At 37.9% G+C, this 26,665-nt stretch overlaps 1 protein-coding gene and 1 long non-coding RNA gene across 2 annotated transcripts in view; both read left to right on the top strand.

The window, feature by feature from the left end:
• LOC117784276 (pneumococcal serine-rich repeat protein) overlaps nt 1–26,665 on the top strand; it is a 67,084-nt gene that overhangs the window by 17,592 nt on the left and 22,827 nt on the right. The gene's annotated exons all lie outside the window — the stretch shown is intronic.
• The window catches only part of LOC117784280, a 38,550-nt gene continuing 12,864 nt past the window's right edge, over nt 980–26,665 (top strand). Inside the window, exon 1 of the long non-coding RNA XR_004617412.1 lies at nt 980–1,463. This is a non-coding gene — a long non-coding RNA (uncharacterized LOC117784280). The remainder of the gene's footprint in view (nt 1,464–26,665) is intronic.

The raw sequence follows: 26,665 nt of genomic DNA on the forward strand, positions 1-26,665 counted from the left end.
CAGCACGAGTGCGAACGTCACGAAGGCGTTGGCGCCTCCTCGTTGCCTTCACGACACGAGCAGCACGAACTGATAAAGCCAACGTTAACGGCTCTGCTGTTTTGTTGGCTACACGGTTGGGCTAAGCGTGGCAGGCTCGCGCTTCGTTCGGTCAGTTGAACATTTTCCATGCTGTGATCAAGTTGTCTTTTCCTCTGAGCGCCGAGCGCTGTGCATGCCTTGGACTTGGAGCATTCGCCACGTATCGCAACGAAACTGCAACATTTCCCAACTAGTCGCAAAAAACCCAAAATAAATGGCCGAGCATCAAGTGCAGTGCGTTTATCAGTATGTGTGTGTGTGCGTGTGTATGTGTGTGTGAGTATGTGGGTGTGTTAGTCTTTTATTTGAAGCGTGCTTAATGGACAGAAAAATTGCTGTGCTGAACTCTGTAGGCGTGGTCAGAAACTGCACTTTTGTTAGCCCGAAAATGCAGCTGGGCAGACCGAAAGTCGCCTCCACATTTGCCGGAAACGGGCAATAAGCCATACAAATGGCGCCAGCATTTACTTGCCACAATTCCAGCATGTGTGCATTTGTTATTGCAACTTGCTGCAAATTGCAACAATTCAAATGCGAATTTGTTTCTAATTTCGCTCAGAATAAACTGTATAAATGCGTGTGATTGAGTGTGTGTGTGTGTGAGTGTGTATGTGCTGGGGAAGTGCTTTTTACAATTATTGTTTTATTGTAGTTACAGCTCAACGGCAAACAATTTGTGAAACGACGGACTGACTTACATGCATTTTATTAGTACATAATATCAAAAATCAATCCAATTGAGATAACACCAATAACAATTTTTGTAACTTAATTACAATTTAAAAACAACTACAAACAAATCTAACAATAAAACCACAATCAAAATCAATTCGAAAAATCAACAATTCAAGAGCCAAAACAGAGAGAGAGAGAGGAAACAATAACAAGAAATTAATGAGAAAAACAATTAAACGGTTTCGCCTAAACTGAATCAGAAAACAGAAACAGAAACAAAACCAGAACATTAACAAAATATAAAGGAAAAATAGTGAATTAAAGTGCCGAAAATCGCCATTAAATAAACAAACTGTGGCTACAATTTAATTAAATGTACACAAAGAAACAAACGAACAATTCGCTCGCATCAGAAACCAACTTAAATGACTTAAATGGGCAGCTTAACAAAATCGTAATCGCAATCGCAATCGCATTTGTAATTGTAATCGAAATTGTAATTGAAAATTGAAAATGAAAATGAAAATAATTAAGGCAGCAAGCGGAGACAATTAAAAGGACAGCTCAATTCGATAACGAATACATTGAAAAAATAAACGATATACAATTGAGATTCAATTGAAACGAGGAGGCAAAGGACGCAAGGACAGCGCAACATCCCAATGAAATCAACGAAGGCGCACAAATCAAAAATGGAACCAAAAATTGTAATGTACAACAACAACATATATTATATACAAGAATTTGCACAAACAACACAGCATCAAAAAAAAAGTCATGCTCACTTTTATTTCACTTAAATATTGAGCAAAATAAATAGCATTTCATTCTCATTGTCATTCAAATACTCACACACACACACACACACACGGATACATAAGCGCACGCACACACATAGATATTTGCACACATATACATACAGTAACAAAAAATTCCTATTCAAAGTCATTTTTCAACATTTTCTTATTCATTTGCAAATTTTCTTCACATTTTTATACCCTGAGCCCATTGAAAATGGGCAAAAAAGGGTATAATGTGTTTGGCAGAATGTATGTAACAGGCAGAAGGAGGGGTGGCAGACCCCATAAAGTATATATATTCTTGATCAGGATCAACAGCCGAGTCGATCTAGCCCTGTCCGTCTGTCTGTCCGTCTGTCCGTCTGTCCGTCTGTCCTTCTGTCCGTCTGTCCGTCTGTCCGTCTGTCTGTCCGTCTGTTTGAACGCGTCGATCTCAGATACTATAAGTGCTAGAGACTTCAAATTTGGAGTGCAGGTTTGTGAATACCATACGCAGGTCAAGTTTGTTTCCAATTTTTGATGCCACGCCCCCTTCGCCCACAAATTGTAAAAAAGCGATTTACAGTTGCAATTTTTGACATAGCACTCCCTAACTGAACAATCAGTTGAGAAGTATGCGTATTAAACGACCCTGAAAATTTCAAAGCGATTAACCCATAAATAAAGAAGTTATTTCGGAATTTAGATTTAGTTGAATAATTACATTTGCATGGCAAATCAAACGTGCGAGCGAGACAGCATGTTCACGTTTGTATGCAAGGCGCGCACAAACACAGTAAGAATGACTTAAAAATAGTACCAATTTTCTTTTGGGCTTCGATTTCAAGTACTATGTGACCTAGAGACTTCAAATTTGTTATGTAGGTTCCTGGATACCATACGCAGGTCAAGTTTGTAACCAATTTTAGGTGCCACGCCCCCTTCGCCCACAAATTGCACAAAACGATTTACAGGCGCAATTTTTGACATAGCACTCCCTAACTGAACAACCAGTTGAGAAGTATGCGTATTAAACGACCCTGAAAATTTCAAAGCGATTGACCCATAAATAAAGAAGCTATTTCGGAGTTTACATTTAATTCAATAATTACATTTGCATGGCAAATCAAACGTGCGAGCGAGACAGCATGTTCACGTTTGTATGCAAGGCGCGCACAAAGACAGAACGAATTAGTACCAATTTTTTTTTGGTACCAAATAAGAATTAAGCGATAAGCAAAAATATTATCGATATCATGTAATGAAAATGTTAATGTATAATTTATGTATATACAAATATACAATTTGATTAAAATATAATTGTGTTAATATATAAATATGTATTTTTGCATGGCAAAAATCAGCAGAAGCTGATAGCTATGTATGAAATTGCATGAGAGAAATAGCGATCATTTTGCAGCACTACTCTTGCATCTTGCCGAGCACTGAAAGCTGCAAAATAATAATTTTAATTATTAATATTTTCGATTGCTTACACATATATATAATAAGTATCTGCTTATTATCGTTGTAAAAAAACTTAGCATTTTCCCTTTAAGAATCTCATAAAATTAGACATTGCTTTTATTTCAAATTTCGCGCGCACTGCAGCAGCCTTTGGCAGGCTGAATCTGTTGCGTAAGAGGGAGAGAGTGAGAGAGGAAAATGGGTGCTGCCAGATTGCAGGCTGAGCAAAGTTGTTGTTTGTGGCTACTCTTGACACACGCTACATCGATTGCAAGCGATTACGATTACGACTTGCGATTCACCAATTTATCAATTTCTAATTAATTTTAAATAAGTTTATTATATTAAAGTTTATTATATTAAACTTATTTAAAATTAATTAGAAATTGATAAATTGGTAAATCGCAAGTCGTAATCGTAATCGAGTGATGTATTAGTTCAGTGAGGCATTAATAACGTAGTCTGCAGTGATAAGCACAGTGACTTCAGAAAACCGAAAGTTGTTCATAGTTTCGCGTGTGTAATTTTTGATACCCTGAGCCCATTGAAAATGGGCAACAATCAACTTTATAAAAGAGTACATGGGCTCAGGGTATCCTACTGTCGAGCGTGCTCGACTGTAGCCGCACCTCACCGCGAGCGAAGCGAGCCGGGGGTAGGCGAGCGAAGCGAGCAGGGGGCGGAGCCCCCTTGTTTTTATTTTGCAAGTAAAAGGTTCTTTTTGGGCCAATGCCATTTTAAACACAACTTTTGAACAATTTCACAATGACTTTCATTTCAAACACAAAGCAATTTGTACTTAATTCGTTATCAGTCTTAAATTGAATTTACTTTTCATCCGTATCCATGCTGAAGCTAGAAGTAAGTAAAAATCTGCATTCAAGTAAACATTTTCACTGTTCTTTGTGTTTTTAGTAAAATCATTTTACAAGTATTTTCATTTTCTTTCCGAACTTATCTGGGCAATTACAATTATCGCTCAAGGCGAGAAATTTCGATGCAAATTGAGTCAAAAGCCAAACAAATCGAACGTATCTTATTTGCTTTCAATTATACATTCATCTGTGTACACTCGAATGTACTCTTTGTGGCAATTATGCAAATAACAAATATCTATATACATTCGCAAGCAAACAGATATACATATATATATATAAAATACTTTTGTGATTATGTGGTCTTTGGGCAAATACAAGTATACAAATTATATTGTGTATACACGGGAAAACAATGCTTATAAGCTAAACGGCAAATTGATTTACAAGATTTTATACAGCTGTAGAACCCAACAAGTAATAATGATAAAAGCAGGCATAAATCCTCCAAAAATGAATACCCTGCATTGAAATTTAAGTTGTTTCAAGGGTTTGATGCAGAGATTAAATTTGTATATAGTTTTGATTACAATTAAAACTTTATCTTTCGAATTCAAAAATTTTTTATTTTTTGCAAATAAAATTTTGGGAAATTCGCTTCTGATCTCGAGGGAATGAATTTTGCTATAACGCATCTGTCATATTCTCTTTTTAACCATCTCTTGGGTAAAGGGTATTATAGGCAAACAACTATACAATAGTTACACAAATATCGAGCATTTCATACAGTTCAAATTGTTGTTAAATATTCAATTGCTAAATAATGAACTGTACTCGTATTTGTGCATTATGTCGCGGGGAAGTCGCGTAATAACCAATGAAATGGCATTTAATTATGCATAGATTACTCGCCATAATAGTTATGCTGATGGGCTTTGTCGGAAAAACAATTCGATATTAAAATAGTCGGAAAGGCTATAGTCGAGATGGCGACCATCGAATACCCATTACTTATTTCAATATATATAAAAGTACTTTAAACAAATGTCTATCTAATAAAAACTACTGCATACTTTTGGGTGCTTTTATTGCCCTTATATTTTAATAACTTTGGTTAGTTATTACTGCGATTCTATTTGTCGGATCTTTTTACAAATTAGTGGGATAATAGATAATATTAATAGATAACGTAAATTGTCATAAGAACCGAGCTTTTTTAAAAACTGTGGGTGTGGTGGTTTTTTGAGATTTACGGGGGCGGAAGGGGGCATTGCACAATTATAATACAAATTTGATCTGCTTTGGTTGCTCTATCTCTTGTAGTCTCTGAGATCTAGGCGCTCACGCGGACGGACAGACACACAAGGCTATGTCGACTCGGCTGTTGATGCTGATCAAGAATATATATACTTTATAGAGTCGGAGATGCTTCCTTCTCCCTGTTACATAAATTCCAACGAGCACAATATACCCTTTTACATATTTTTTACGTAACGGGTATAAAAATAACAAAAACAAAATTAAACTATTTACGCAAAAAAACATTTATGTTTGTTAAATAATTCAATATTATGTTTGCAGACCAACATATTGTGTAAATTATATTCACAACATAATTTTTTTTTGTGTGTAAAATGTGCAATGAATTAAATTTCAATTAATTTTCCTCGATGATGAAATTGAGAATATTTAATGAAAAACATATTGAAAAATGTATATATTCACAGGATTATTCGCATACGAGTAAAACAAATTTGTTAATAACCATATTGAGGTTTGAGTTTTTCTAGTGGATACATGTATTTTTATATTCATAACAACATTAAATCAAAAGCGAAATCTTTTCTGTTAAGTATGCAGCAAATGTAAAAATTCTCAGACTTATCGTATATCATACTTATTCAAATTATTTTGCCACATGGAATACATGTGGCATTGTACTGCTTATATATGTATGTATATGTGCTCATTTGCATACATCATCTAAAAACTTGGGGCAACCAATCGGAAGATTGCAGTGCTGCAAGTAAACGATGTCGAACGAAACTCAAGTGAACTTAAAGTTGAGCAAACGAATCTTCAATTGGGTCAGCCAATTTGCATGCGAAATAGATTGAAGTGGGCGAAGAAGAGGAATTGATAGGGATATCCTTACTACTCGTACTTAAATGTGACAGCATAAATCTGAAGCTGGCGGCAATTAAATGAGCTGCAAGTATACTCGTATAGTGTTTGAAAAGCGGAAAAACAACGCAATTTGGCCGACAGCCAAGTGGCTGCAATTATGCTAAAGTTATTCAGCAGGACAGAGAGCATCCTTTCATTGCATCCTTCCCTTGCTTCGACCATCAATCACAAAGGCATTCCTTTCAATTAAACTATGCGGCAATTGAACTTGATGCTGCCAATTTGCCAATTTGCAACTAAGTAGGTGTCCAGGTCAAATAAAAGAGTTGCCGCTTTACGTGTAGTTGAGCACAAATTGAAAGACATTTAATTAGCCACGTTTACGTTCACCTCTAATACCCTATACCTTTTTGCTTGTGTGTGTGCGGTTGCTTTTTTGTTGGCACGGGCACGTTTTAATGTTTGCTCAGTAAGATGAATGCTAATTTATGCATAGAAATTATTTAAAAATTAATTAATGCAATTTCTATTAAAACTCGCTCGTTTTCGCCCTAGTCAAAAAGTAACATCCCCGCCGCCATCGCCATGCCACGCCCATTAACTCTACGGGCCATACGATTTTAATTAGAAAAGTTTGGGCACGCCCCTCAGCGCCTCCAGAGTTCATGGTACTTTGAGCTAAGGAAATAAATACATGTGTATGTGTATAAGTATAAGTACGTGTATGAGTGTGAGTGTGTGTATATGAATATGTATATGAGCATGTAAACATGTGACCAACAACATGAGCTGTTGTAAAAATCGTAGCATACTTTTATGGAACGCAGGTGACTCGTGAATGAACATTAAATATTTTATTTAAATTTCAAGTGGCACTGCAACATGTGAGCTGCACAGAATACCCACGAAAAATTGCAACATAATGGTCTCGAAAATCAACGAGGCGTGGCAACGCTTCGTCTCCTCCATTTGCACTTTCCACTTTTCACCAGCCACTTGCCACTTGCCATACTGCCATTACTCATACGCCCTGTCGTCCAGCTTACAACTTGCCACCCCGATTTTTCTCATGCTGCGATGACCAACAGCATACCACATACACACACATACAAATACACACATACATTTACAGAGTGCAGCTGTAGATACAGCAAAGTGCCGTCGGCGTCACTGACGACGCTGACGACGCTGACGTCGCTGCCAGCGTCGCTGTTATCTCTGCAGCGCTGCTAAACGTTTGCTAGCACCTTTTGTTGTTGTTGTTGTTGTTGTTGTTGCTGCTGCTGTTGATGGAATTATTATGTGCTCAACGAACCGCAAAAAAAATCTGTGCTGCTTTTCCTGTTGCTCTTGCAGCGCGGTTTTTCATTTTGTTCATCATTTTAATACACAAAAACACACAGATACACACACACACATACACACACAGAGAGAATTGTTTGCGATGCTACTATTTTCAACTTGTGTGCACTTTTATCTTTGGCCAACAGCAAATGGTCAAAACAACGCACCATTTGTTTGCGTGTTTTTATGCTGACTGTAAATGTTCAATATTTGCGCGCCAGGTGTGTAATGGGGCGTGGTCACCAATATTAATCAGCAGCTATTTATATATTTGTACCTAGTTGCGTCTTCTGCCACAGCAGTAGGAGAAATGGTCGTAAATCAACTGACGTTGGCAAAAACAAATGATGCCAACAAAAGCTGTTTGTAATTTGTTATATAATCCATTGTGCTAGATGATGACGGCTTGTCGCTCAGTTCGAGCAAAAACTGTGCGGAGTTAACGAAATACAATGCATGTGCAAATTTTCACAAATTTTAATAATAAAATTCCAGCTCAGAATTCACTCACCCACACAGATACATAGAGCAAGTTGGAGTTGGAGTTCGTTTGACATTGTCGTTGGATGTGTTGTTACTCTTGGCTAAATCTCGGCAGTTGGTTACTGAAATTCCGCAACACGTAAAATTCCACAAGCTGGGAAGCACATTCCGGCCGCATGCCATAAACGAAAAAGGGGCGGGTTTGGGGGCGGGGAGTGAAAGGGTCTTCACCTGAATGGAGTGGATGAGGTAAACTCTCATCCTTAACATAAGCCAACTCAGATCTGGAGAAGCTGAAGGCTAATGGCTAAAGCCCAGACGGCATTGCACATACATAGCAAAGCTTGTTATTTTGTTGTTGTCGTTGTTGTTGTTTTTGTTGTTCTTGTTGCATACTTTCAGTTTACAAATTCCACTGTGCTACTCCAGAAGAGCACATGCATGAGCACGTTTGCCTATTTTATGGAATACCTCATGAATTTCAATTTCTCGCTAGCGGCTGCGGCCACTCTTTCTCTCTTTTTTTTCTATCTCTCTCTCCCTCTCTCTCTTTCATTCTTTCTCTGTGCGCCTGTCTCTATATTTATCTTTAAGCTGGATAAACGTGGCAAACGGCTGAAACGTATGCAATTTCTACAAATTAGTGCATAATTTGACTTAACCTAATCTAAACGTGACCCGTAATTAGACAGCTGGTTTTCTGGCTAGTGCCCATGGCCAGTAATGGGGACTTAATGACCTGCAAAATAAAAATATAAGGCAAATATTATTTCTTATATTGCTACTAGAAACACTTGTTTATGGACATGTCAAGCTCAATTACAGATACTAAAATAATTAAGATGTAATTCAGTTGAGAATTTATGAATTTATAGATACAAGTGAGCAGAAATTGCTCAACTTAAGTATATTACCTTATTTTTAGTTAGAATGTATATTTCGTATTTAATTTATCAGTAAACTGAGACTGCAAATCAATTAAATTACGGATAAGCTAGCAAGAACTGCAAGTAACTCAATTTACTTTGGGTTAACAGAACTGACATGAATAATTAGGATCATAAGTCAAGGGATAAAGCTGAAACTTTCAACCAGAATGATGACAGTGCTATGTTTGTAATAAAGTTCACAATAGGTTTAGTTTGAGATTTTATGGAGTTATAAATTGTAAGGGCAGCAGAGATGACCTTCAGTTAATGTATTTTCAGAATATCTCTTGGAATTTAACAGTTGTCAAATGTTTATCATCAAAACTTGACAAATTAAAGCTAAATATCATTAAAGCAGTTTCACCCACAGATGTTTCTAAGAAGTATGCTGCATAATTATCAAAGTTCAGACTATAAACCGTGCAAATGTAAATTCATTTGTTTTTAACTAACAAAAATATGTTCTTACTCAGAACTTTTGATGTTAAACATTTTCGTGGGTAGTTGGATACTCCACAAGCTGGAGGCATACTTCGACTAGCAGTAGCTGTAGATTTCTCTGGTGTTTAAGGTATTCATAGAAACAAAATTGAAATGATAGCTGAGTAGAGCTGGAAAAAAGCGACTCCTCAAACAAAGTCCGCAGCAGTGTTGCCGATTCAGCCTTTTTCCGGATAGAACTGTCGCTTTTAATACTTCTTCTTCTAGAAAATGTATTTAACATTTAATTTAAATATTTGAGTATTCTTTTCTCTTGTAATTGAGCTTCAGTAATTACTCGAATAGTTCTATAACTCAATCTGATCGGATAGTCGTAGCAAGTTTTCCATTTTAACTGTTTATATTAACAGTACCCTTTCGCACCCTTCGTGCTGCTTGCGTCACTAGCGTGGACTGCCGTCCGCAATGATTGCAAAATGTGGCATCTCTCTTTTGCTAACTGATGTTGAACTCAATAGAAATCGAATTTAAAAACTCAAAAACTCAAACTGGCAGAATGTATTGGCTTTTGTTCAAAAAAAAATATAAAGGCCTGTTCCGGTTTTCACTTCCACTTTTACAGTATTTCATAAAAAGTATTATTTTCTCAAATTGCATTTATGCTTAGTACTTTAAAATTATATTTTTTCACTTTATCAGACTTATATTCATCAACTTAGAGGGAATTTAATATGCAAAATGATTCTGAAATTAAATAAGAATAGGTCAAAGATTTTTACTTCCGATAAATCTTGCCGAAAGTAAAAACCGGAACAGGCCTGATAATCTTCAGCCTAACTTTATAAATTAAATAGGACAATTATTTAAAAAAAAATATGTACTTACCCAGGACAATGCTTGTATTACCAAAGCTAGCTTGCCAATAATAAAATCTGTTAAAAATCATCTCATTTAAGAACAACTATTTGTTCTTCATTATGTTATTATTTTATATCCATTTCTATGTCTAGTCGTTTTGTACTGTTTTCTTGGAGAGTAGCTGGCATCACTGAAATGCAGGCACATCAGCAGAAACTGTTCAGGAATATTGCGAATGCAGCAGAAGAAAAGCGTTAATCGGCGATGGTTTCACAGCCGATAGTAGGAATGCCCATAACGCCAGGCTTCGTTGCATTCAGTCAAAAACAAGGCTGGAAATTTCCGGTCTACTGTGCTGCCGAAAACGGCATTTCGGCCGAACTTAATGCCGTACCGTAACGCTCGACAGATACGTTCTTCCAAAGTACTGCAGCAAACGCATTGCCGATTGGGCGTGGCCGATGACGCCCTCGAATTGACAAGATGCAGTCGCTGCAATGCTGCGTGGCCATAAGCACAAGCAGCTTAAGTGTGGACAGTTCGTCGTGATTAATGATGGCCAGATTGGTCATGAATCGCAGTCTTGGCATTGGAAGGAAAAAGAAGGATGCCGCAGTTGCAACTGCGAGTTGCCTAAACTCATATGATGATATTCAAAGCCTGCAACGGTTTCTCTCCCTCTATTATTACAAAGGGCTGCTTTGGTTTATATACACAGCCAGAAAGAAGCTGGCCAAGACAGGGCAAGGCAAAGGGGCAAATCAAGGGTTTCCTAAGCGGGCTAAGTGGATGTGTGAACGCCCAGGAAATTGCGACTGAAATATTTATTGCTGGTGTTAACTGGGAAACGTGATATGCTTACGACATCGCGTTGTCTGTATGTGTGTTGTGGTGGGTGTCTTTTTGAGTGTGTGAATGTGGAGTATTATGTTTTGATTGGAATTTCGAAATTCACACAATAATAGTGGTCGACTTTGTTGTGTGACAGACTGGGGGCATTCAGCAAATAAATACATGCTCCGAAATAAACACAGCTCCGAGCAATGTGGCTTGAATAACTTGCAGCACTTTTATTTAAATTAATATTTATAGATGCATGCAAAGCTATTTCCCTCACATTGCCCCTCATTTGTATTATTTTTCCCCCAGCATACAACTTATATGTACATTAGGGTGCATCGATTTGTATGGGTCAAAAAAAATTGAAAAATGTTAAGCCATATTCCTAATCTACGATCAATTTCAAGATGTTTTCACCAAATAACTATAGTTCTAAGATCAATTCCTAGTCCCGGCTTTTTGAGTTAAAAATTTTTGTGTTTTTGGTTTAAAATTATGTTTGAAGGACAATTGGTGCTTTGATTCTATGATAAATCTATATAATTTTAAGAGTCTTGGTCTCCACAAGAGTTTTAATACCAATCTTATCAGGATCGAATTGAAAACACTAAATATATGCTAGTAATATAATGATATGATAACAATTTCGAAAAAATAGATTTTTCAACTCAAAAATTGAGGACTAGGTATTGCTTTTAGAACTATAGCTTCTTGGTGAAAACACCTTACATTTTACCAAATTTTGTTACGAATTTTAGTTAACATTTTTTTTTTTTTTTAATCGATGCACCCTAATGTACGTATACAATGAGCACTCCCTGTCAACGCTTGCGGGCCAGAGCCGTGACACAGATAGGCAGTCATTGCCATGCCACAGCCAATGCCAAAGGCAACAGTTGCAGTTGCAACTTGCAACTGCCACAGTCAGTGCAACTGCAACCGATAAGCGTCAACAACAAGCAACAAGCCATGTTTTTGCAGGTTTTTCTTTTCTTTTGACTCGAATTTCAATTTAGCATTGCAATGCCGAAAATGTTGGCGACAAATTGTCACAACATGAAAAACCTATTAGTCGGCAATTAAGCGTATCCTGTATCCAGTTTGAAGGACTCGCTGCCGTCAAAGGGAATGCCCCAAATGGCCGGCACTAAATTCCCAGGCCGCATTAATTTGCCCAGCTGCTGTCAAAGTTCATTACGGAATCGCTTTATGCCCGCGTAATTCAATCGAGCGTCCAGACGGGACAAAATCAACAAGTAAATTTATGCTTTGGCCCTAAAGGATGGGACTCAACTGATGGCCGAGCCTAATTCTAATACAATCGACGAACAGGCCAAACAATTTTTCGTTGTCTTGAACCTTTTTTCGGCTTAATGTCATCTAAATTGCCTTCAATTATTTTGTTGCGTTGTGTGAACCCATTTTGCGAAGCTGTCGACGGTTATTTGCCCTGTCTTTTCTGTAACTTTGAAGCCCTAATTTGCATGGGCCACGCCCTTGTGGAGGCCATAGATAAGTCCATGTCTGAGGGCGCCACCAGATTTATATAAATTTGTAGTCGTCGCTCATGGACGAGCAAATCGCTGCAAGGCCCCAAAATCCCAAGAACATCATCCAACCACAATCAACCACCGCAGTAACCACATTAATCACTGAGAAGCTCGCGGTGCGCCTCAAGTTATGCAACAAAAACGAAAGATGAATGTCGGCCGACTGACGAATCGGTTGTTTATGCGTATGTCTGTGAAGACAAAAAAACTTATTAAACAATTTTTGCCGAGTAAGTGCCCGGGGGCGGGACCGGGCAGGGCGTGGCATTCGGCAGACCCTATTCGTCAGTCGTCAGTCGTCAGTCTGCATAACGATTTCAATTGCATTATGTTTAAAGTAGTCGTGCTTATGTGGAATACTCATTTCCGGTGTTTACATATAAAAATTGATATTTTATGCAAATTATATTTGTACATTGTGAAGGTGTGCACAGGTGTGTGCTCGATAATTTTGACAGCGAGTCCAGCTGTATCAAGTGCTGCTGCAGTAGAATATTCTGATCCTGGCCATGTCCCGCTTAAGTCCTGCTCGTTTTGTGGCATTGTTTATTCTTGTAGTCCTTTGTATCTTTTTTATTTGGTATCCTTTGTCGTGTCGGTTTTTATATGCTTGTTGCCGCATCAGCAATATTATATTTACACATACAAGCACACACATGCGTGACCTGTTCTGTCTGTCTGCCAGTCCGACAGTCTGACTGCCTGTCTGCGGTTGTCTCGCTTGCACGGTTTAAACAACTACCAAAATGTTTCACTTTATGTTGCTCATTTGTTGTTGCTGCTTGTGGCCGTCGTAAGTACATGCAATTTGTTAGCCATTTTACACGGCAGCTCTTGTCGGTTCTCTTACACACACACACACACACACACACACACACACACATAATACTGTATAGAAATTGTGTAAAGTTGCCATGGAACTGACAGCGTTTAAAGCGTGAATAAGAGAGAGTAAAGTATAACAGCTTCATTCAATAAAAATTAATATGAAAACATTGAATGAGTTTGGCACAAAGGCGCCAAAGCAGCCACAGTCCATCTACCCGCCCCACTCCCCTTTTTCAGAAGCAGACATCTCTCTTTTTCTCGCTCTCTCTCTCTCTCTCTCTCTCTATCTCTCTCGTCTTGGTCCTTGGTGTTAGCGTAAATCAGTGGTAATACGATTTTATGGACACTGCGAGCCGGAACATCAACTTACGCACACACATACACATACACCGCAAGAAAATCATTCTAAAATTTAAGCTTAAAATTCTTGCAAGACGAAACTCTTTAACCTGTTCTAATTTCGTTTTGGAAATATTTTGCGTATTGCATTCTCTTTGAGTTGGTGAATTGAAGTCAGATTAAGTGAAAAAAAAAACATTTTAAAGTATTTTAGTAGCATTAATGTAACATGAAAAAGAACCTTTCATGAAAATTATATAAAAGTGAAAGTGATGACAAAAATATTTGATCTAATTATTAAAAATATTACAGAACTCAATAGTCAAAATTTTGCTAAAAAAAAAAATCCTTGAATCAAGTATTTTGAGCTTGTTTTAAGAATATCTAGGATTACCATACTTCTGGCACCGCATTGTATGAATTTTATTCTGGAATCCCAGAATTTTTTCCAGTGTATGTATATAGTTTTACCTGCTTAGACAGCCAGCCGCTAAATGCAGCCAACAATAACAAAGCAACAAAAGCAGGCTAATAAAAACATATATGTGCTCATACATACAACTTTCTCATATCCTTTTCTTTGTGTGTGTGTGTGTGTGTGTGTGTGTGTGTGTTGGTTGTGTCATGTAAGCGGATATGCATGCAACACTTTTTTGCAGCGGCAACAGCGTTGATTATACTAACTAAACTTGTTTACTTATGCTGCTCATGTCTGGCGAATTCCGAGTGGAGACATGGAGAATGGAGACATGGAGACTTGGGGAATGATGCTCAGCAGGCAACGCCATCAGCCTGCGTCTCAATTCCCCCCAAGGGAGCACGCGAAATAGCAACAAGCAACAAGCAACTCCAACATTCTTCCTTCGGCATGTTTGTGTATCTGTGCGAGTGTATCTGTGTGTGTAAAGTGCAAATTTCAGCATAACTAAGCACTCAACCCCGCACAATCGACGCCTGTGTAAATTTCGACTTATCCGCGCGCTGAGCAAGAGCAATGCAAACAGCTGCTAAGCGACAACTGCAACAGCAACTACAGCAACAACAACAACTGTTGCCGCACTGCACACTGTGCGAATACCCAGCTAAAATCGTGCCCCCATTAGCGCTGATTGCGTACAGTAAATTCAACAAGCTTCATTCATTAGAATTAAAGCAGCTGTGAAACGAAGAACACGGTTTATTTATAACAATAATATCCGCGTGAAACAAGAACTAACTCAACAGTTAATGATGTAATTAATCAGACACGCGTATTTTTAGCAGCTTGTCCCACATTTAACAGCGTCTTTAATGCAATGTCAGTTACAGCTATATTTATTTATTTCAAGGCTGCAAACCTCCAAAACAAGGTTTCGGTTCGGCGGTTCGAACTATAGAGCAAGACATCGGTTCGGTTCGCGTATTGGTTTATATACCCCTTGAACCCAAGTATTGAGCTCGAACCTTGGTTTAATTTCATACAAAAAATATTTTTATTGTTATACATTTTATCTACATTTTGAAATAATGAAATTTTTTTTAAGAAATCAAATTTTGATGATAATTTAAATGTATTTAAAGATTTGCATACGATTTTATTTAATCCGAAGTCTCAAATAATTGCGTAATAATAGAAAGCCATAATAATTATGTAATTTTTTTTTTTTTGTCGAACCGAACCTTTTTTTTAGAATGCGGTTCGAATAGGGTTCGGGCTTCCAAAGTAAATAATTTCAAGGTAGGCTGCTTAAAAGCCCGAACCGAATCGGTTCTACGAGGATTGCAGCCTTGATTTATTTCTTTAGTTACAAATAACTACTTTTATTTTTTTCTTAGTGCTATGAGGATTATTCCTATACATAAACACACTAGTCACAGATATAAGCTAAGCTTACTGAATTTAATAACCTACTTAAAATCTTCATATTTTTTAATTTCAAAAATACACTATTACACAAATATTTAATTTTACATATTACTTATTTTTGAATTTTTGTATTCAAATATTTAAATACTTGACCATTTTAAAAATATTTTTGCATAGTTAATTTAACGACACAGAGATAGAAACAGAGATTTATAAGGCGTTAGTTTACCAATTCTTATTACACAAAAAGTTTGCTTTTAATAATAACAATTAAAAAAATTAATACTACCAAGTCTAACTTTCGACTTTAATGTTGAAACCTGTTTTCTGAAAATTTCCAGGCCAAAATCAAATGAATAACTAAAACATTTATAAACATTATTTAGTTTCCCAATTGAGATGCGAAAAATGTTAGATAATAAAATTGCTAACTCATAAATAGCACACTGTACAAGTATAGTAAAAGGGACAAAAGAAAACTTCCAGCTGGTAAAAATTGGAACATTTTTGAAACTAGTTGCGGCATTACAACCGCAACCATGTAGTTGTATTTCATGTTGTTGTTCTTCTTGTTGTAGTTGCTAACAAGGCTAGTTGGTCGCTTGGCTTTTAAGCAATCTCATGTACACACATTGTTATCCAAATAAGTACACATGCATGTGTGCGTGTGTGTGTGTGCGTATGTGTGTGTGTGCAAATGCAAACAGCGCTCAAATTAATTTTTGCCAGTGCTAAGTTCCCGAAGCAGACCTTTAGGTAGATAGGTGCGGTCACATCGGTTGCTGATTTAATGAACAACCAGCAATAAGGCGAGTGGAAGAGCAGGAGAGAGAGAGAGAGAGAGACATGGAAAGAGGGAAGATTCAGGATAGTATAGATATAGCTGCGAGCATTAAAGATGCATTGAAGTCTGCTATTGAAAGCAGTAAATGTGAGCTTGAATGGCAATGCGATTGCAAGAGATTGTGCTCAAGTGTGTCCATAAAAATATAAACTCTTGAATCGAATCGAAACAGTCACAAAAGCTGGCAAAACTGTGCTTCAACTGAAGGTAGTTTGCAAAGCAATAGAAAGAGAGACTAAGCTAGAGAGAAAGAGAGAGAAGGAAAGAACTTGCAATGAATTTATAGAGTCGAGCGAACCCGGCGACTGCTTACTAATTATAGATAAATAAATTATAATTGACTGACTCCCAACGACACCCGCAAAGCCACACACACACACACACACACACACACACAGGAACCATGAAAAGCTGTGAACTGCGCACAATGAGCTAATTTTAAACAAATATTTATGCAGCAATTAAAACGGTTCAGTTGACTTCAGCGTCGCAATGGCGGCAGAGAACTTGGATGAGGTACGAGTACAACAGCAACTGAATAATCTGCAGCAGCTAGCAGCACCCAAATCTACATGCATATACAAAACTAATACATTCATACACACAGAAAAAATAGAAACCCTTAAACCGCAATGAATATTAGAAACACACTTTACTTGGTATCCTATGATTTGTATAAAATGCAAAACCTTAGGACATTTTCTTTTCTAAGGACCAACATGAATAGAAAAATAATTTCTGTAAGCTTGAAATAATTTTCTTAGGCACAGGCATAAAATCTGCTAAGGTAAAGAATTTTTCTCTATAAATATAAATAAAAATTTGGAAAAAATAATTCTATAATATATCTTCTTCGTCTTCTTTTACATTCCTCTTAAGTGTGACCAGTCATCATTATTCTCACAATACCTTATCTATATTATTTTTCGATAGTAATCGATATTAGTATGTACAATTTATATTCGATAATTTACATGTGGCAAATATTTTTAAGAATAATCTTTTTTTTTCTATTTTATAAAATAACACTTTTTTTCTGAGTGTATTTTTATGTGACTGCTGAAAAGTATGCAGCTAAAATTGTGCTGCACAAACAAAAAGCTGGAGAAAATTGCTTGCAATTCAGACCATGAATGATGAATGATTTTACAAGTTTGTCTAACTTCGACATTACCAGGGCATCCTCTATAGTGTTTCCGTCCTTGTCTCCGTCTCCGTCTCCATCTCCGTTTCAGTCTGTCTCTGTCTCGATTGTGGTTGCTTTTCGACCACATTCAACTTTTCTGGTAATGCCAATCAAAGTGGCTTCTTAAGCGTGTGGGTGCAAAGTGCAAAGATGTATTGAGATTTTGCCATTAAGCCATCGTACTCGACGGCAAGTGCAAACTTGGCAATGCCATCGCCAAAGGATCAGCAACATCAGCATGCTTAGAGCAGGAGGAGGAGGAGGAGCTGAAATAGCTTCTTATGGAGAGGTGCAATTGCAAGTCAGCTTAGGCAACGTTAAGTCACTTCATGGCAATGTGTGCCGCCTTTGCCCTCATCTTTCCATATACTTGTATGAAGTGTCAGAGATGTCTTTGGCTTTTGCTGTTGCTGTTGCTTTTACTATTTCTTTTGCTTTGACTTGGCTTGGCAACACTTTTATCTGCTCATCGTTCAACCGACGTCTCATCTGCCTAATTGAATTCCTTAACGGTTGCCACTGTCATCGTCGTTGTAGTTGTAGTTGTAGTTGTTGCTGCCACCTCCTTGTGTTCAAGGAAATCTCAACGAATGTTTCCTTTTCCGTTCGAGTGCTGCTGGCATGTTCGACATGGGGCACCCTGCTGCTGTTGCTGTTGCTGCCACAGCCACTTTTGCACGGCTGTCAGCCAGTGTCCGTCCCTTCATACCCTGCTGTCAAACAGTATATGCCTAAGTATGTCGATATCGAAGTTGTCGCCCGTATGCTGCATGCCTTGAATACCATTTCTATATGCCACATTTTAATAACTATGTCAATTGACATTAGTATGTGGGTGTGTGTGTGTGTGTAGTATATGTATGTGCGTATAAGCTATTGCATAACAATTGAATAGCTCGTTTATTAGCTATTAACCAGAAAGACTCTTGACTAATGTTTGCTCAAAAACTGATTGTAATTAGTGGCTGACCATTGACCACTTTGCTTCACACACAAACACATAGGTACATAGGTAAATTCGCATTTAATTTTATTAATGGAAAATGGCCCAGCTGTCAATACACATACTACATACTCATGCCGAGAATGCATGCTAATTGGTCTAATCGACTTTTGGCCACATATTAATAATGAATGTCCTGCATGGCATAATTGGCCAGGCATTGACATTTTCTGCCTGTCAGCTAACATTATTCTCTTATTGATTTCCCTTAGCCTATTTTCAGAATGCTTCTAATTAATTGAACTTCTAGACTCGATTTTCTGCATTTTTAAAGTCGTGACATGTTTATCATTTTAATTGGTTTCAAATTAAAAAACCATTAAAGACTTAATTAATTTGTTTGAACCCTAATTGGAAAAGGTAATAGCAAATGTAAAACCAGTATAAAATTTAGCAAAACTATACATATGTTAACAATTTCGGATAAGCTAAATGTTTCGCACAGACTGTTTAAAATCCGGAAATGTGACTTTTATTTCTGTATAAATCTCAGGAAATACACTAGTTTAAATTATACGTAATTTGCATTTAAATAACTTTAATATTTTTAACTAATTGACTTGAATATTCTCGCTCTACCCAATTTTGTTCTGTGAAGTTTATTGGGCTGAACTGGCTGATTTAAGGTTGAATTTCTCATTTCAGAAAGCTGACAGCTATGTATAACCTTTTGCTTCGTAATATTTAATGCTGTTTAATTCTATTGCATAGGGGAGAGTACTTATGCTGGCAATCTACAGGCAATATTTGGACATGCCAGCAACTGCGGCATGAGGGTCAAATTAGGTTTAATCGCATGTCAAATGCCTGACATTGCCACACGGTTTGAGTTCGTTCTCTGATGCGTTGGCGGCACCAAAAGGTCGTTGTTTGCTTGCCAAATTGGAAGCGGGACAACGCGAAACAGTTTTCATTATCATGCCTCGATTGCTGCTTGGCGAGCTCGTTATTTGATGCTTTATTCAAGGCCTTTGATCTTTGATGCGCTATATCTATGCACCGCATTGAGAGTGAGGAACAGAATGAAAATTGCGTTGACAATGGGCTCAAATGCGGCCTTGATGTTAACAGACAGGGGCCACGCCCATATTTTATCCGCATGCCATAACGTGCATTAATCCTATAATGAACCGCTAATCTGGCTTGGCTAAGAGCAGATTAAACAAAACTGATTATGCAAAGCACGAAGACAGCGTCTGATGCGACTGATGATGATGATGACAACCAGGCCGGCAAATTAGGCCGTTGTCAAATGCAGTCTGGCCACGTGTCGTATACGCGATGTCAGACAGTACTCGCCAACTGATGCAGATGCTGATGTATTGTATGCTTCAAAAGGTTTTCATCTCTCTCTCACTCTCTCTCTCTCTCTCTCTTATTCTCCCCCCCTCTTTTGCTCTCTCTCTTTTCTCTCGCTGGGCCTCTGGCTAAGCTGAAGTGCAACACTCAGCGTTTTCTTTTTTAATAGTTGACGCTGGCAAGTGGAAGCTTAATTAACATAAGGGAGCGCATTTCAAAATTCCCCCTCCCCGCTAATGCCGCTCTCAATCCGCCCTGTGAGTGAGTATGTGCTTGAAAGCTTTTAGCCCACACACATACATGCATGCAGAGATCATAAAATCTGGGAAATATGTTTTAGCCCCTCATTCGCTGCGTGGTTCCATGAAGATTTTCAAGTGCGAATTGTCAAGTGGGCCACCAAATGCAAATGTTGCCAGTTTTTGTCAGCTGTCAATACGTACATACATACATATATGTATGGCTTGTCTGTATGTGTGTCATGTGCGACAACGGGAAAAACAAACATTGAAAAAATATAAAAGTAAACTGCGACTTTTACAATAACTGGGCAAAAATGTCAAACTGTTTTATGGAGCAATGTGATTAAAATGACGTCTGCAACAGCGCACAAACTGGCACAATGTCCTCCAGAGTGCAGGCAGCAGGACTCGTTTCATTTCCTTGACCGAAACGCAAGCCGAAGCAAACGTTTTTGTTGTTTTTTTTGTTTTTTCATCGCCTTCTTTCCCATCTCTCCACCACATTTCTTATTATTTACGGCCACCATTGTTTAAATGTGTGTGTGTGTGTGTGTGTGTGTTGGCGGGTGTATTAGAGTGTACTGGTATGTGTGTTTGTGTATACTAAAAATAGCTGGCCATGTTTGTGGCTATATAGAGTATAATCATGACGTCAGCTGATTTTTATCCGCAGCTACCAAAACAAAAAACAAAAGCAAAGGCTGCGATTACAGCTATAACAAATGCAGCAAAAGGAAATTTTGTGGTCTTGCTGGTTTTTCTTCCCCATTTTTATACCCGTTACTTAGAAAATAAGTAAAAGGGTATATTGTGTTCGTTGACATTCGATTTGGCACACAGATTTCTATAGACCCCACGCAGGTCAAGTTTGTCTTAAATTTTTGACACGACAAATCGCGAAAAACCACCGCACCTACAGTTTTTTAAATAATGCGTTGTTGATGGTAATTAACGTTATCTATTAAAATTATCAATTAAAATTATCTCACTTAATCGTAGCAAGACCGGACAATTAGAATGGCAGTAATAGCTAACCAAATAATTAATTCAATGCAAGCACCCAAAAGTATGCAGTAGTTTCTATTATATAATAATTTCTTTAAAGTACTTTTGTATAGATTGAAATTAGTAACGGGTATTCTTTGTTCGGGATTTCGACTTTAGCCTTTCCCACTAGTTTTTTCTGTGTTTTGTATCTGTCTCGAAAGTATGCTAAGCAACAACAATGTGAAGAGCGGGAGCAACATAGACAACAACAACAACAATAGTTGCTGCTCCGCAGCTGGAAAACAATCAACTTTTCTTAGTTGTCGTTGTCGACAAACATTTGCGCGACATGCGCGCAGGAAATCGAGTGTGCAACATTTGCCCTCCCTTCTCCCTTTCCCCTTACCCTTTCCCGTCCCTTTACGGCCTGCTGTCGCTATTTTTTTCTGTTGCCATTGCTCAGGTGGATAGTTGTCCTTGATGAAGCTGGCAGCTGCTCTCCATCAGCCAAAGTGAAAAAAAGATATGGAAATGGGAATGGGAATAAAACGAGAGCTTGCGGCAGGAACTGGAACAGAGAATGGAGGCTGAGCACCACTACGAACGGCAACATCATCTTCAATCAGTTGGCCTATCATGCCCACTTGGGAGGCCACTTTCGCTACACTTGAACCTTTGTTTATGCAAATCAAAACTGTTGCCCATGGCCCACATCTTGTGCGCTCTTTGTTGCCATCTCCATCTCGTCGACTGCATTTTCGACCAGCTCTTTTCATCATAATCATCATCAACATGCCGCTTCTCTGCATTTCACTGCCTTTTTTTTGTGTTTGCCTTGGCTGACTTCCGTCTTCTACAAGTCAGAGCCAAAAAGTGCTGCATACTTTTGTGCGCTACTCAAGGCGACTGTCGCCCAATTTGCAATGCATCGCGCTTAATAGCTGCTTAGTTGCGCACACAAAATGAAATGCAAATGTATCTGTGTGTGAGAGCGCAATTATTCCTTTGTCTCGAGAAAGATAAAATGCGCTTTGTTCACGCTTCTTTGTGACAGTTGTCAGTTGAAGTTGACATGGACTTTGGAACTTGGCTAAAACTTGCGATGACCAGCGGCCAAAGGTTTGTTAATTGATTGCAACTGCACTTGTAACATTTCGCATAAGTTGCTTTTAATTAACTGTCCAAAATGCAGTGCAATACAATAGTTGGTTAGTTGTTTTGACATTGACAAAGCAGCTTTAAGCTCGCATTGTCTATTTGTGCGTGTCGTATTTTGAAACGCCAAACAGCAATTTAAGTCAACACAATGACTTTGAGTTGTACACGTAAAGTCTGAAAGTCGCTAGAACTTGCCGCTCACATTTCCACTTTAGATTGTCGGACAATTTCTTTACAACTGTTTAACTCAATAAGAGTTCTGGGCAAATACGCTCTCACCATTTTCCGGGCCTTCAAAAAGAAAGTTGTGCTTCGCTCGCTTTCCACCGCTTTCCTCCGCTTTTTTTGTTGCTTTCGGGATAAAACAAGAGGAGCTGCAAAAGTAGCTCATGTTTGCTTTGCCCACGCCCATCTATTGTAATCGGACATCCCGTTAGCTACACGTACTCTACGATTTCGTATACGAGTCAAAGCAACAAAGCGAAAAACTTCTACATAACTTTTTACCCAACAGGGCGGGGCAGTAAACACAGAAAAGTTAGGAGCAAAGATACAAAAAAAAAAATAAAAAAATAAAAATAATACTAAAAGAGCAATAAGACAATATTAATATGCATAAATCAAAAGAGATTCGCCCGAAGTGAAGCACGTCCCACTATCAATTGTTTTCAGTTGGTTGGCTACACATGGCAACTCTACACTTGCGAATTCCGTTGCAGCTAAAAATACGAGTGTGGCTGACAGTCCGACAGTCCGACAGAGCGACAGTCTGACAGTCAGTCAGTCAGCTAGTCGGACAAGTACAAGTCAAAAGTCACAACCTTCCGCTGGGTACCATATTTCCGCTGGCAGCTAACAATACACTAGAGTTGCCATCACATTTGAGCTCTCGCTGACATCTGTCATTTGAGGGTTGTCAATTGATCTAGAGTCCCTTAGCTCTGCTCGTAACAATAACAATCTCGGCCAGAAACAGAGACTAAACCTTTTGTATGGTCGATAAGACTGCTTGGGCCAACTGCCATTTGGTCGATATCAATTTGTGGTCATCAGAACAACGTCATCACATCAAACAGCTCAACATTTCCGTAGACCGAGTCGCTTGCTGATAACACAGTTTTGATGGCTCGGCCAAGAATGCGGATGCTGCGGACAGGTCATCTAATCTCCTGTTTGACCTTTCAAACAGATTTCCGAGAAAAACCTGTCGACAGTCGCTGACAATTCACTCGATGCAGATGCGTCATCACTGCCCTGCGGTTTGTAGAGCCACTTTGCAAGCATCAACACAGCCACACAGCCACACAAAATAGTTGGAGTGCAAACATGCTGCACTATCCAGCTGAGTCAACTTACAGACACCCCGGAGCGCAAATTACGCATACGCAGCGTGCAACAACGAGACATGTGCATTTGTAGCTGCAAAGTTTTTAATATGTTTTAGCAGCTTTACGTGCAGATTCTGTAGCACTCTCACCCACTCACCCACACACACAAATATACACACACACACAGACATTCATATATTTAGAAGGTATTTGGGCTTTAAGCGCCTTACGTCGAATTTTTGTGCCTTTTACATCGCTTTGGCTTTAGCTAAACGTGCCAAAAGTCACGGTACATGGCCTAATGCCATTTGCATATTTATGTGCCGTTTTGCACAGACTCTTGATGTCGGTTTGACTGTACTTTGTGCCTAGAATTTGCCCCTTTATTTCAATCCCTTTTGTCGGATACATATTCATTTTATTGTTATGCACAGGCAAATATTGAAATTAGAATACAAATTAAAAAGCTTTTAATGTAAACAGCCGTAGACGTTCTTAGCCCAGCCAAGCATCTGCTTTTTCGTCTGCTCTCTCTTTGGTTCTGGGCCAGCTCAAATACCACGCCCACATGATGCTGAAGGCATTTCCTGGAACTGTCGCTCGGCTTCACTATTAACTTTGGCCTTGACAGTTCACAGAATGAACATTTTTGATTTATATTTTTGGTGAACTGAATACAAGTATTTTAAAAATTAAAACCCTCACACAACACTCAAAATCACAGTTGGTCAAATACTTTGTACTTGGTTTGAAAGTAGTTCAACTAGTTGAGAAATTGAACTAACTATATTTGAATACACAAACAAATCAGACAGAAAATTATAAGGAATTTTATATAGTAATTTAAATTGTTTAAAAATCAATTTATTTGGGAATGTATGACATTTCTATAACATAGTCTGAATTTTATTGAAAATTCATATGCAAAATATATTGATTTAATATAAATTTAAGATTTCTCATCTAATCTACACTAGCATAGATTCACTTTCCACATCTCTAATAGTTGAATCATTTTTCCAATATATCCAAAAAATACACCCTTTCCCACTTATTTATGCCAAATGAGAGACACAGCTGGAAATGTGAGTTTTGCTTTCAGAAAATTTCCTATTCTACGCTTTCACAGATACTCACTTTACAAATACAGCTACAGATACAAATATCGCTGTTGAAGCAGGACTTAAATTGGCAGTGCCGAAATTTCGAACGCTGTATGTTTTGCTTTAATTTTGCATTTCACAATTTCATTTTAGCTAAATGTGCGTCGGGCATTCGGTAGCTCTGCGTCCTCCAAAACAAACAAGCAAGCAAACATGGCCCGAACGACTGAATAAACAGCATAAACCAAACAGGACACACAGAATGAAAGAATGAAAAGGAATGAAAAAAAAGCAATTTTACGTTTTACTTTGTGCCACACGAATAGCTTTTGTGATATACGAGAGTGCGAGAGAGTATATCGAAATATGTACCTATATGAGAATGTTTTTGTCCAGTATTTTGACAATCTTTGCTGCTGCAGCCACATTCTCATGACCCAAAGTGCGTTCTGTCGATCGAGAATACAAAACAAAAAGGGAGCCTACACTCAGAAAAATCTTAACGTAAATACGCCCTAAAACAGTAGATTTGCACACTAAAACTTGGAAAACTGTCGTAAAAATGTCGCCAATTTTAAAAATGTACCTCTACAATTTTAGAAATAATTTTTATTTGGATAAGCGATAATTTTCTGAAATTATTAAATGTTTTTCTAAATTATAAGATGATGCGTCCTAAATATAAGAATATTTTTTCATTTGTGTAGGGTAAGCTTTCCTAATTTTGGACAGGATTTTCTAATTCCAAAGCCATTGGCAGAAAATTGCCCTAAATCTTAGAGAAACTTTGGTTTTTAAAATAACAAACTCTAACAGTTTTATTTTAGTTTAATACTTTCTATTTTTTAAAAGAATATTTTTCAATATTAGAAAAATTTTCTCAATTTAAGGTAAATATTTATTTTATGTTGATTATCCTTAATATAGAAAATAAATTCTCTGAGTGAAGAGTCGGTTCCAGGTCAGATAGGGGTCGATTGTGAGTTCGACTTGGGTATTCTGGGATTGCGACTGGGATGAGAACTGGGATGAGAAATGGGATTGGGATTGGGTTAGTAATTGTTGCATGTATTTTGTGTTTCTGTTGGTCCTATTTGCCCGCAGCACATTTTGCGTGTAATTATGGCAACATAAACAACAACATCAACAAATACACACTCAAATACTCGTAGAAAGAGAGAGAGCGAGAGTGGAGGCAATTCAAACAGCTGCTTTGCATGTTCGTTCTCATCATCGTCATGTGTGTGTTAATGGATTTTACCGCGTTTTCTTCTTGTTGTTGTTACTGCTGCTGTTGCAGTTGCATAATTGAAAATTAATTATTTACAAATTGTTAAATTGGCAGGCGCTTAATGAGCCTCAATTTTTTTGCCCTCAAAGCGGATAACTATAAATCACAAGTTGACTGACTGACAACTAAGCAAAGTCTGATTTAATAGTTGAAAACAACTTAAGAGACTGTAGCTAGGCTTGGCAATTGAATACCTTTTTGTTTGATTTGCCTTGGCATTCATTCATTCACTTGGCTGTGTTACAAATTGATTGATTAATTCAATAAAGCGTTGATAACATTTCACTCAACGTACAACTTGCTGTTGTGAGGCCTCTGGCAAAGGGCAAATAAATACAGCTCCCTAACTACCCCAATCTACTCCCCCTCTTGTGCCTTTTGGCCTTTTGGCAGCTTCAGTGCAGCAGGCCAGGCAAGCAAATAAACAAACAAATCTGAAAGGAGCAAAAATGAAATGAATATCCATTTCAGAGATTGCCTTTTATGGAACGCAGAACTGAGAGAATATTGGGGAGTACTTTGATGATTAGAGTAATGCACTAGCCATTATATATATATTATTTCTGCAGTAACTACGAGAATACTATGTTTTAAGTATTAACAGCAAAAGTCAATTTGAGTGCAACAACAATGCAATAAACAAGTCAAGTGACATGCCTCGTCCTGACATCCTGCTGCTCCACACACACACACACACAACAGAAATGAGAAATTCTCGTAACTAGCAAGTGTCAATATATCACAGAGAAAGAGAGAAAGCGAGGAAGAGTAAGTGCAACAGCAGCGAGTCTTTAATTTACTTTTGCCACCAGATACGATAAC

This window comes from Drosophila innubila (assembly GCF_004354385.1).
Source record: "Drosophila innubila isolate TH190305 chromosome 2R unlocalized genomic scaffold, UK_Dinn_1.0 1_C_2R, whole genome shotgun sequence".
NCBI lineage: Eukaryota > Metazoa > Arthropoda > Insecta > Diptera > Drosophilidae > Drosophila > Drosophila innubila.